General features: G+C 38.0%; 1 protein-coding gene across 1 annotated transcript in view; it reads left to right on the forward strand.

The window, feature by feature from the left end:
* Window positions 1–13,407, forward strand: part of RBM12B (RNA binding motif protein 12B) — a 1,112,412-nt gene that overhangs the window by 653,949 nt on the left and 445,056 nt on the right. The window lies entirely within an intron of this gene.

Below are 13,407 nucleotides of genomic sequence, written 5' to 3' on the forward strand. Positions count from 1 at the left end.
CAGTCAAGACTACAAGAAGTTGAGAGCAGAAGTCAAAAATATAAATTGGCACTTAACGCAGACATTATTTTGATGCTTTCCAACACAAAATAAATATTTCATTTAGGGGTTAGAAAAGCAGTAGAAGCACTTGAAAAGATTTCAGACTTTAAGACAAATTACACTAAATCTGTTGCATAGAAATATAGCTACCAAACTGTCATAGGAAGAACAAAAGCAATTACAACCTCCCTATAGATTTAAACAGGCTCATTACTCATTGAAATACCTGGAAAAAATATACTGCACCAGCCGATCCAGACAAGTTGTCTGTATTTAATTATTTTCACATAAAAACAAGCGAAGCAAAATTATCATCTTTTGGATAGGAATTGTTCATGTTTGTGAGGGTGATTTTGTTGAGAAAGAGGATGTATTAAGAAAAAAAAAGTGTTTCAAAATCTGCTGTTTAAAGGTCTGCCCTGATATATGAAAAATACTGTTCTTGTTATTAAACAGTCCTGAGAAAAAGGAAAATTATTTTCTGACATATGCAGATGAGCTCTGCAAAATGCTAATCCATTTGGTCTTAACTGAAAGACATCTGAAGAAGATTTTTAACTATACCCTAGCTAACTTTGCAACTCTGTGTCTTAAACATGGGCTAAGTGCTTAATCCACAGAACATACTCATGTACCTCATTAACTTATGCTTTAGCTACTATATAAAATCTGCAAGTGTAAATATACGCGTGTGCAAATGTGTTCGTGTGTATACACAAGTTTGTTTCAAATTATATATTAAACAAAACCTAATGTTGACAGGAGAAGAAAAACCCCATATCACAGGTCAACAGAAACAGAGGCTATGCCTGCAACGACTAAGTAGAAATCCTGCAAATAGATAGCTATTGTCTCCTTGATGAGCCATATCTACCCAACAACCCAACTTCCATGTCCATTATCAGTTATTGAACAGATGGCTGTTCACAGGACTGGGTGAATAATGCAAACCAGTGTTTGCTAACATTGGTTCAAAGTCTGAACGGCTGTTTGATTCAGGCTTGTTCATCCACTTGTTATTCAGTGTTCACAAACATTCGTGCTGAATGGGTTTCTCTTCACATGGATATTTGGAGAATGGGTCTTTTTCATACAAAAACCCATATTCATGTGCAAACAAGGGCATTTGTGTGTGAACAAGGGCGTTCCTTAGTCACCATTGGTTATTTGTGCTTCTCTACCATTATTCCCTTTCTGAAGTGTTTGTTGTCCCCTCAAGGTGCATGACCTAGGTGATCAAATACAAATCAAAAATAAGGGTAACAAGCGGTCAAATTAAGCACGGTCTAAAAATAATTAATCATCTATTAAATGTAACCTTTTTTAAAACGAAGACTACTGTAGGTATTGGGAAAAAAGGGGAGTGATGCACGAATGAGTATTCCCCCAGATTTATAGATAGCTGCCGTCATTCTAGAGTTTAGTACATTTGATACAACATAGTTACCTAAGTGAGAAATCCCCTAACTAGTGTAAGTTTTCAGCTCAATCTATGATTAGAGACAGGTGCATTAGGGTAGCACATGCCTGTTTCTTTCTTCCTCCCTTCTACTGGTGGACTTAAAAATGCACCCTTCAGCTAGGCACATTAAATAGAATGTGGCCAGCAGGTAGAGTGAGGTGATCTTTCCCCTGTACTTTGCCCTGGTAAGGCCACGTTTAGATTACTGTGTTCAGTTCTGGGCTCCCCAGTTAAAAAAAAAAAAAAAAAAAATCCAGCAGAGGGTCACAAAGACGATTAAGGGCCTGGAGCATTTCCCCTATGAGGGAAAAGCTGGGTGACCTGGGTCTGTTCAGCCTGGGGAAGACTGAGAGGAGTTGTGATTAATGTTTATAACTATCTGAAGAGAGACAAGTGGATGAGGCCAGGCTCTTCTTCAGGGTTTGTAGTGATGGGACAAGGAGTAGTGATCTAAAACTTAAACATAGGCAGTTCTGAACTAACATGCAGAATAATTTTGTTATAGTAAGGGTGAAAGAGCACTGGAACAGGCTGCCCAGAAAGGTTGTGGAGTTTCCTTCTGTGGTGATATTCAAGAACCATCTGGACGCCTACCTGTGTGACTTATTTTAGGGAACCTACTTTAGCAGAGGGGTTGGACTCGATGATCTCTTGAGGTTCCTTCCAACACCTGTTTGCCTGACCCAGAGTGAACGCTCACCAAGACTAGCCAGTACCAGCCTCCAGCTGTGTTACCATTCCAGGTGGGTGTGGTGTCCTGAACTCCTGGCAGGATGCTTGTATACATCTGTCTCAACTGGGGGACTGCAGTGGGTCTATATGACAGCTTTTTACAGAGCTCAGACTGCTCTTCATATTTGTGGAGTAAATTATCTAGATGCGAATTTGGAGTTGGCTTCTGTCAGTAACAGCTCTAGATCTTGAAGGCTTTAGTCACAGCATATACTATAAGCAGTGACATTGCTTTATATTCATTCACTTGGCTATTTTTACCTTTTACAGTTTATCAATATTAATATTCTGAAATTAAGATTCCTTTTGTGAGCCTAACTCCTATGGAGAGTACTGATGAGATCTTGTGTTACATTTGACTACTCTGGGCTTTATTACTATATCATTAATTATTTCTTCTCAGTGCTTGAAAAGTAAATGTGAATTTGGAATGAGTTCTTTGAATCTTGTCTGAGAAAATATGTTTGAACTGAAAAGTCTGCTCTCAGGCCATAACACTACAAGACCACCAAGCTAATGCCCTTTATTTGTGGCTGTCAGTTATGATAACAGATAAATATGAATTATTAAGCTCTTAAACAGTAGAGCTAAAACTAGAGTAGATGGCAGCAGTCTAAGGAATCTGGCCATTTCTGTGGCCAGGTCTTGGTGCATTTTACTGCCTCTACTACATGAAAGATTTGCAGATGACTATCAGAAAATCTGTATTGCTCTGAACTATAACCTTTGCACGGTGCCATCCATAACCAAGTGACCTGCTGCAGCTCATTAAAGGTAATGTAATGATTCTTTTGCTTCTAATTACACTCATCAGCAAATTAGACTCACTTTTCAGCTGGCCATAAGAGAGAAGAATGTGGTTAAGTAGACTGAGTGAATAAACTATGCTCTCCTTCTGTCTGCTCATTCACTCAAACTTCTGAGTATCTCACATGAGTAAGGATGACATGATACTTCGTTTATATGGGGAGGCACATTTGTTAGACATGTAAAGAGGTTTAATATTTTATCATTCCACCTTTTCAAATTAAGCACAAGAAAACTTCTGTTTAGCTAATACTGCCTGAATTCAATGGAAATAATTCAACTGCATCAAATATTGTGTTCTCTTAGTGCAATTTCATCACATACATCAGCAGATATATTGTTAGAATACGTGCTGCACTGTATTCATAGCACTTAGCTCCTAAAGTTAATCATTGTGTAAAAATAAGTACTTAGCATTGTTTTCCAACTCATACTAAGATCATAGGAAGCAGTAGATGTACTGTTTTAAATCTACATATGAAAAGAAAATATTTTCTTGATGGAAGCAGCCTATTAATTCTAAAGCCACAGAACAGCTAACAGATGAGCAACACTATTGGTAGGAGTCCCATACCTACTTTATTCAGCTTAATGTTTTCTAAACATCTATATTAAATCCAGACAATGTGTTGAAATAGTGTGCAGTCAGCATTGTTTTCCATGGTTTATTTTGAAAAACAGGGAATGTTTATTTTTTTTATTTTAAAATGTCTGTTATAGGCTTAACCTGTTTAGTCAATTTATGCATCTTATGTTCATACCTCAGCCACAGTGATCCTCCTTTCCAAGTTATTCTTGCAATACAGCTTTTAAATTCCTGCGTTACAGAACACTGCACTATGGGGTCTGCTCTTGTAATGACATACCTCAAACATAGGTAGTAAGAAATTATCTTTAAATTACCGTGCTTCACTTGCCCTCGTAATTTGTATTGATATTAAGTAACTGATGGCCTCAGGAGGCTACCTCAATGTACCCAACACTGAAATTAAAAAAAATAAAATAAAATAAAAATAAAACAGAATATATATCTAAGGTACAATATACAGCATTTAGTAAGCAATAAAAAGGAAATGCCAAAATCTGTTCACAGAATATTTATTTGTTTCTCCCTGCTTATTTGCTATTTCGGCCTGCTCCTTTTTGTATGGCTCTGAATAGTTGAGATTTATGTGCATGCAGGTGCAAGTATCACATAGGAATATTTACTTCCAGATGGATTACATAAGCCTTATTTTGATACCATTTATACAAATCTCAGACTCTGAGACCCTGGATAGCTATGGTACAGAAATAAATTAAAGGGAATCTGGCGTATTGCAGACTGGATGTAGTTCTCATACCACCTTCAATGGACAGCATCATCTAGCAGCAGTGGACAGATGGTGGGGACTTTCTTATATGAATGAACCATGATGAGTTGCCCTCTGAAAAACAGACATGCAGCTCACAGTTGTGGGGATGAACTCTGGCAGAAAGCTTCTCTAAAGCAGTGCACATTGTGTGGTCAAAACAGGAAATCTGCTTTTGCCATACCTTACTGGAAAGAATAAACCAACCAATACGGATTCACAGAGGCCTGTGCTTCGCTGTTCATGCGCTCAGAAGTGAATTATAGGTGCAAGATTCAAAGTCAGGCCTGTTCAAATTCACAGATGTCTGTGGAAAAATGTGCAACTTGTTTATCAATCCAAGAAAAGTTTGGCATTGTGTGAAGGGTCAAAAAGGAAGATCAAGCTGAGATTGAAATGAATCCTTCCTTAAATGCTGACCAGACAGTTACACATTGAAATGTTCATATATAGAGCCTCTTGCAGAAGGCACAGGATACCTAATCTCAGGTATTTCTTGCCAGCTCATGCAACGCTTTACCACAGATATGATGAATCACCCACCTGAGGAGGAGGGGATTTTTAATAAAGTCAAGGATGCTTATCCTAACAGAATCTGGAGTGCCAATAACGCTGCAGATAGGGCAAGAACCTGGTGATTCATCACTATCAGGACACCTCACCATACCCTTGACTTTTTTTTTAACTTCTCTACGTTTTTTCGTTTTTTCTTGCAGTATGCATGCCTAGGGGTGAGTGCCTCCCTTACCAAGCACTGATCCAAATCTTTACCAAATCAGTCCCTGCTCAGCTAAACCACTGCAGCAGGACCAAATCTTGTATCAAAACTATTTGGGGAAAGTGAATAAGTAGTAGAGACTGCAACATTTTTGTGTGGTGTGTCAGTGGCTATTTGCAAGCTGTTAGATGACTTATTAAGACCAATATTCCTTTTTTGTACTAGCAGAACAATGAGCTGATTGTAGAATTTTCCATGAATATTTTTCCCTTTTGTTAAAGTCTTGCACTGGATGTTCCTGTACTTGAAGTTAAGCATCTGCTCCAGTGCTTTCCAATGTGAGAGCCTGTACCTACAGCTCTAGGACTTATGTAGTTTCTGGTAAGGTTACTCAACACACTCACGTTTCTCTTTCTCCATCTGTGAAGTGGGAAAATTAAACTTTGTTATCTTATGGTGGTACAGAGAGTAATTCAAAAACGTTTGTCAAGCAGTTTGAGATCATAAATTGTTTTGTTATGCTCTTCAGCAGATGTGATTCTGTAACACAGAGATCAGTTATCAGAGAGATCCTTGTATGTCCATGATCAGATACCTCCATGCAGAAGCACATTGCTGCCTGAGATCCACAAAAAAAAAAAAAAAAAAAAAAAAGAAAGGAGTTTCATGTCATTGGAACAAATGGCAGGAAAAGTCCAATCCAACTTTTCTCTTTCATTAGAAATTTACCTACTTAAGGGAAATAAAGAGGGATGTAAGCAGTAGTTTGTGTCTCTATCTGACTGATAGCAGGATATTATTATGAAACATATGAGCAACTGTTGGCTTTAGGCTTGGGTGATGCATAAGGCAGGCCATGGACTTCTGGGAGCAGCATTTGTACAGGCTCAGTGGCAAGCAGTCAGGGCTCCATAAAGCCTTCCCAAGTGCAAAAAAACCAACATCACCCTAAATTCATTGCAGCTTTAGCTAAGATAAACCCAGCCAGAATAATACAGCATTAACTTCCTAGTATGCTCTGAATATTAAATAATCTATTGAATTTCCTGGGGCTTTTTTGTTTGTTTTTGTTGTTGTTTGTTTTTAAAGAAAACATTAATAAAACATATTTTCATTAACATTTGAGAATCTGAATAATCTTTTAGATGCAGCCATATATTCTTTTTTTTTTTTTTTTTTTTTTTTTTTTTTTCTCTTCTCTGGGGCAAGAGCTACTTTTCATTCTGAGTGGAGAGTCTGGATCCCCAGAGGTATGTTCTGGAATAAATTCATGATGCTCTGTTGTAATCTGCATGGTGATACCAAACTGTCTACAGTAAATTCCTGCTTGAAACTGCCTTTCTCATCCCTGAGAAAACCAAAATTCAAAAATTTTGAGCTAGCTGGAAAGCAGTTGTATCCCATCTAAATCAAAAAATAAGAATTTCTGTTTACTGTAAGAGATAAAGGATTTCTTTTTCCATTGATTACTCATATCAAAGGAATTTTGTTGACCAAAAAAAGACATTTTACAGGATGAGATTTTTTTTTTTTTTTTTTAATTAACCAGTGCCCTGCTGCCAATCAAATGTGTTTCCTTTTAAATTTCCAACCAGCTCTGCCACATCTACATCCTATGTCTAGGAAAGGATCTATTTTTTTTTTCTCCTAAGAAACATTATTTATATATTTACGAATAAATATATATAAATATATATTATATATTTATTCAGCAAACAAGTATTACTTTTTTTTTTTATGTCTAAAGAATATTGGCATGCACACTGGACTAAAAAATAGCTACCCACTAGCACGCATATTTAACCTGTTTTTATAGCTGTGAATAATAGCGGTTGAACAAAGATATCATACTTTTCCGTAATGCTGCATCTGCTAACATAAGTACAGGCAATATGGTATGGAATGGTTTAAGAAAGGAAAAAATGATTACAGATATGTATCTTCCACGGTAGACGATAGGAACTTGCAAAGGCATTCTTTTCCTTTCCCATGCATTTGTCCTCTTTTCTTTTTTTTTCCCCTCCCATTTCTTCTGGTTCAGTGGGATAAAATCTTCAAAACAAAACACCAGGGCATAAAAATGCCATTAACATGTATAAAAATAGCATGGGTAACTCCTTAGTGACAAGAGACTTCACAGTGTCAAAATCACACGATTTTATTGACCTAGTTGAATTTCTTCCCCTCAGAATCAGAAACTTACCCAGTTTCCTGCAGAAATGTCTGTACAGTTTTAGTTTAGTTTACTCATTAACGTTTCAAGCTTTTCTACCACAAAGGAGCAGACACATGAAAGTGAAAATGTACCTTTTTCTCACAGCAGGGAGCCTTCATAATGAAAACTTGGCATGCACACCTGAGGAGAACAGTAAAGCTTATAGAATTTACATATGAGGATTGTAATGCTTTTTTTGCAACTGTAAAAGAGAGGAGAATGAAAAGGGAACACGTGACATTTTGGCACCAAGGTTATCAGCAAGACTCAAATGTTATGTCTGTGTTAAAGATGCAGAGAAGGGAGGTAGATTCATAGCTTTTAGTGTTCTGGGCATCTTCTACAGTTTTTCATTCTTTTATGACAATTACTATTGTTAACGTGTTTTATTATTACATTTCTCTGCAGTGCTGTATAGAGAGGACTTGGTTAATCTTCAGGATCTGGGGGTGAAAGCTCTCACTCGTTTCAGCGAGAGGTGGCTGATGACCCAACAGATGGGAGAAACTGATTTGCAGATCCAGTGTGCCTTGTATTTAGAGGCAGCTAGTCACAGGGCTGTGTAATTTTGCTGTTCTATCTGCTTTTGGAAGGTGGGTCCCCATTTCAATACCTGATGTTTTTGCTGTTAATTCTCAAGATCAACACCTTAAAATCATGAAAACTAGAATTTAAGTAATTGATTCAGCTATTTGCTTCCAAATAAATGTCACAGTGCATTTGGACAATAAAGTACCTAAAGGTATCCATAGATTTTAAATGCATGTGTGGTCTTAGAGGGACAGCAGCCTTCTGTCACCATCTACCATGTTTGTTATTGCTATGCTATTTTCCCACTCCACGCTTCCACGCGACATCTATAGCAACTCATATTATTGCTTTTATCAGCAGGTTAAGTTTTCTTTACAAATCATCTGCAAGTAATTCACCTATGGATATTACTTAGCTTCTATTTTAGAAGGAAACAAAATGAAGCAAACATAACAACAAAACAAACTTTCTTACAACTTAAAATCAAAGGTGAATTCTGAGCATCACCTGGTTTAATCCTCACAGGGATATTGACTCACTTCACCTGTCCTAGCTTCCCCATTTTTATGCTGGGAATAAAGCCATGCTTCCTCTCACAAAATAGCATAGCTACTGTTTGAAGTTCCTAATTATTATTCTATAGATAGATAAAAGAAGTTGGCAAAGGAATCGTATTTAAAGGTATATATCCGACATAAACCCCTTCATTTCAGCTCTAAAAAATCATGAATCATGTGCACTAATGAGCCATGGGGGCATTTATTTTTATCAGCAATTCATTCTCAAGCTTCTGTTGCACTTCTCAGCTCTTTCTGCTGGAACAAGGGGTCTCCGCATGTGACTGCAGATGTTTGACTGGTTCTTAGAACTTGGCACATTTCCTATATAATATGAACAATTTCACCATTCTACTCCTGTATCTCTAAACGTGTTTTGCATGTCTTTAAAATCTCCTCAATCCCTGAAATACAAAAAGTTATTCCTTCAAATAGAAACGGAATTTGTCCAATAGGGAACACAAAAAGTATGTATAAAACAGGCTGAAGAAAGTCAAAGACAATAGAAGGTATATAACAAATAAATTATGTATTTTTATCTTGCTTTTCTACAAATAACTTACTTTTTTTTTTTTTTTGCATTAATTGCAAATATGATTTGTAGCATCACGGATGTTTCTGAGTGTCTGATATTACTGGATCGTGTGGGTTTTACAAAATATTGTCTCTTTCCCTCAAAATAAGATAACTGTTTCATACTCTAACAAAGGAACGTGAATCTTTTTAACAAGTGAATTGGAGAGGCTTCCTCTGTCTATGTTTGAGGAACAAAAAGCAAAACAAACAAATAAACAAACACACACAAAAAAGCCCTTAAACTTGGGCAGAAATTTTGCAGATCTTTAAATAATATTATAAAAAGAAAGGAATAAATCAACCCCCAAACTGTAACTCTTATTAGCTCTTAACAAAACGAACAGACTCCCACCCAGAAGCCGATCTTCCACTGACAATTTTCTGGAAGGAAAAAGAACTGCGGGAAGAAATTTGTACAAGCAAGTGTCTTTAGAGGAGGCATATACACCGTGATAATACATGTTGCATTCTGCCCTTGACCATACACATCCTACAGGTAAGTGCATTCACTCTTGTCCCCATCCTGGAATAACCAACCAGACACTGTCAGTGTCAGCAGGTTCATGGAGAGGCATTTTTCCGGTAGTCTGGGGAAGGCAGATGTGGTAGCAGCTGACATGAAGAGAGTAAGAAGCTTCTGAGCTCTTTCTCAGAAAACTTGGGCATTTTTATGTATGCTTTTATGAGGTTATACTCACATGCATATATGCATGCATAAATACACACACAGTCAAGCAGTGTGTACTCAAGGCTAGGGGAGAATTCAATCAGACAATAGATTTGTGTATACAGAGTTATTGATAACAACAAAAAGTCTGATCTTTCCTGTTGAATTTGGCACTCCAACTTGCAAATCAAGAGACAGACCACTCAAGGAATAGAAGATGCAAGTCCTACAGAACAGTGATTAAGAAAAGCCTGGTTTGAGTGCCTGGTTTGCTGGGACTTCCCCTCCCCATTAGGCTAGAAGAAGAGAGAATGTCACCTTCCCTTAACTCCTTGTCTGCTTGTCAAAGGCCAACACAATGCTACCTTTGGTCCTCCAGGCCCAGATTGGAGCAGACTGTGAGGAGGAGTGGGCTCAGGATGTGCACTTCAAAATGGGATCATCCTGTGCACACTTCTGCACAAGAAGCCTGCGGTGTTGGACTGCCCAGTGAGGCTGGAGAATACTGTGCCAGGCGCTGAAAATCAGCTCACTTTCTTGAAGACACCTATGTGCATTAAAGCCATTTAACGTGCCTTTGAACACTGCAGCACGGAGACTCCCCCAAAGTGGTTCTGCCAGGAGGGATTTATCTGAGATCAAAGCTATGGTATCTGCTGACTTATAAAGTACTTGAACGGCTCCAGAGGAGCAACTAAAAGACAGATCCTCAGAGCCATGTAGGCACCAAACTGCTTTGAAATCAGGGAGATCTGAGACTTACTATAACTGGGGGAATCTGAGAATGAGACTGGTTTTGAGTAAAGCATCGTCATATTTTGAATTCATTTTGGCAGGCTTTTGTCTTGCTGAACAAGACTAATAGGATCTGGAGACGTTCCTAGAAATACACATTTCTGGGGAGTAAGAGATGAGATAACCTGTGTTACAATGTCATTTGTAAATCAATGAAAAGGAAAAGCCCATATTTCCAAATATTTGTTCTCTCTTACACGATAAAAACAAAAGGAAAATGACAGCATAGAATCATAGAATCATTAAGGTTGGAAAAGACCTCTAAGATCAACTAGTTCAACCACTGACCCACCACCATCATGCCCACTAAATCATGTCCCAGTATTGACAGATAACACTACAGGCCCGTGTAGGAAAATGAAGGTATATCTGCATATGCAAAAAAATATACACTCTCTGGGTTACATCATGAAAGGCCTTAAATTTGTCTGGCTCAAGGTTGTCCTTTGATTGGTATTCAAGTGGAGTGGTAAGTGTGTGCTCTCTAATCCCTGCAACACATGGTAATTTTTTCATTCTCTCTCCATCTCCACCTGTTCCATGGTCCAGTGGAGGGCTGCAAATCCTATCACGGGAGTGCAGCACTGCTAAGCCTGCTTCCCTGGCTCCAGTCCATCACATGTGCACTCAGGCTGCAGAGCACCGAGCCAGCTGCAGCCGAACGATCATGTTATCAGATGACGGATGGCTTCATATCAGGTGTTTAAACTGACGAGCTGCCCCATCTGGTAAATGATTCGGGAAGTCTGGCCTTGCTTGATGAATGGGGAAAGTGACAATGCCAATCAGTGTGACCCCTGCAGCTTCCCCGCTGCCGGCCCAACAACCACAATCAAGTATATCCCACTGGTTTACTTTTTCAATCCCATTGTCACTCTACTGAGACCTACTGTCACTAAATTGCCACTAAATTATATCATTAATCCAAATATTTTCCTTCTAAGAACCTTCATGAAATGCATACCACACCTTCGGTGTGGCTGGGAAGCAGGTTCTGTTGACAAAAGGCAATGCAGCTATAGATGCTGAGGGGTCTGTTACAGAGGACTCTGGGGAGCAGGCCAGTGACACAATTATTGAGGCACTGCTTCTTGCTGCCTTGAAATTCAAAAATCACAGGGCTGGGAATCAAGCATGAGGGGGAGACACAATGGACTAGATTCTCACCTGGCACCGATTCAGAAAACCACATACACTTAAGGCACGTGATGAATTCCCTCCAACTTCAGCAAAGCCAGATTAATTGCCATCAGCTTGAGATCCAGTCCTCAGTATTTCATTAAAATACATATTACAGAATATATGATTGAAAACTAGCACAGTTTAAAATTACTACTGAAGTACCATTTCATAACATGGTAATTTACATCTATTAAAAAAATACATCCTTCCTTTGTTTAAAATATTATTACTTTATTACTTAAGTCTGTGAAATATAAATTACATAAACATGAGAGCTTATACCTTAATGCATTGTTCAATTTTCAGCCCTGTACTATACGCACTTGGCTTAGTGGCACAGTGTATCACAAACTGGCTGCTATCGTAATATGGATCGAATAATGGAAAGAGGGCAGAATACACAGAGACTACAAAAACAATTTCCAGTACAATATTTATTTTTAATCAGCAATTCAAAATGACTTAACTGGTGTTGTGAACAATCCAAATGCCATTTTGTTTCTGTTCTCAACTTGAAAACATATTTTTCTCTTCGGCCCCTTGTACATGCGGGTTTTTTGTCTATCCCTGTTAGAAAACCACTTTCTTAAGGAGCGAGCAGCAGTGAATAAACTAAGCAAAGAGAGATTCTAATGAAAGTGACAGCACAGCAGGTACACTTGTGATTTAGTGTCATTTCTCTTTGCATGCTGCAAAATTGTCAAGCGTTTCAGGTATAAAAGGTAAAACGTTCTATTCTATACAGGATAACTGCTGCAAATTGGCAGCGTGTAGATATTTTAATAACAAGGTAAACATCAGCAGCTACCCAAGGTATTTATCAGCCTGCACATCTTTACATTTATTGTGGATCGCTCATGAACATTCCTTTGTGTACTGTAGTACTTGTTTGTGAATTTGTATGTTCCTGGCTGTATAGAGAGATTGTATGATGTGATTTATGTTTTGCAAAGTTGTACAAAGCCATTTTATCACTGAGTCAGGGGCTAGCATTTCAATTTCATTGGTTATCTTTGCATAGATTTGCCACAGATAAAATTATATCGCACTTCTGACATAAGGAACAAGTTTGCGTTTTATTTGGTTATTGTCCACAAGATTTAGAAGACATAACTCTCTTCTGTCCCAGAATGCTGACCTGCCTTGTTCATACTGGCATGCATGTATAGATTCAGGGTTCTATTATATTTACCTTAAACACATAATATATCAGAATCCTCTGAGAAAACAGATTTTACATTAAAAAGATTGTTGAGATTCAAAGTTTCTTCTAAAGGAGACGTATTACAGAGCTCCATTGTTGTGAATCCACCAAGCTCAGTTCTTCTGGCATCTCTCCTAAGACCAAAGAGAAAGTTTTGATGTGCTGATAACCTATCTGTCTTTTACATTTTCTCTCCTTTTCTTTCTCTCAAAATTGCAGTGCATAATAGCAAGGCAAGCACTTGTCCTTCCCCAGAGAGGACCGAAGGTTCAGAATGGGAACTTGCATAAATTAACAATAAGGACATCAATATTTATAGGGAAAACCCCAATATATTTTCAGAAGGAAGTCCAAAGACAAGTCAGTCTCAAAAGAGAGAAAATATGATTTTGCCTCATTCCCCTTTCGCTCTATCCTCCTTTTACATCTTTATCAGACAGAAAAAATATTAAAAGTGATAAGGTCTAGTCTGAAGTTGCAGGGGCTTTAAAACTGGCAGTGAATTCAGTATGGGCTTTGGGTGCACAGGGAATGCAAAAGCCTTTGCAAAATTATTTTGTTGTAAAC

Source organism: Lagopus muta, chromosome 3 (assembly GCF_023343835.1).
Source record: "Lagopus muta isolate bLagMut1 chromosome 3, bLagMut1 primary, whole genome shotgun sequence".
In the NCBI taxonomy this organism is placed as follows: Eukaryota; Metazoa; Chordata; class Aves; order Galliformes; family Phasianidae; genus Lagopus; species Lagopus muta.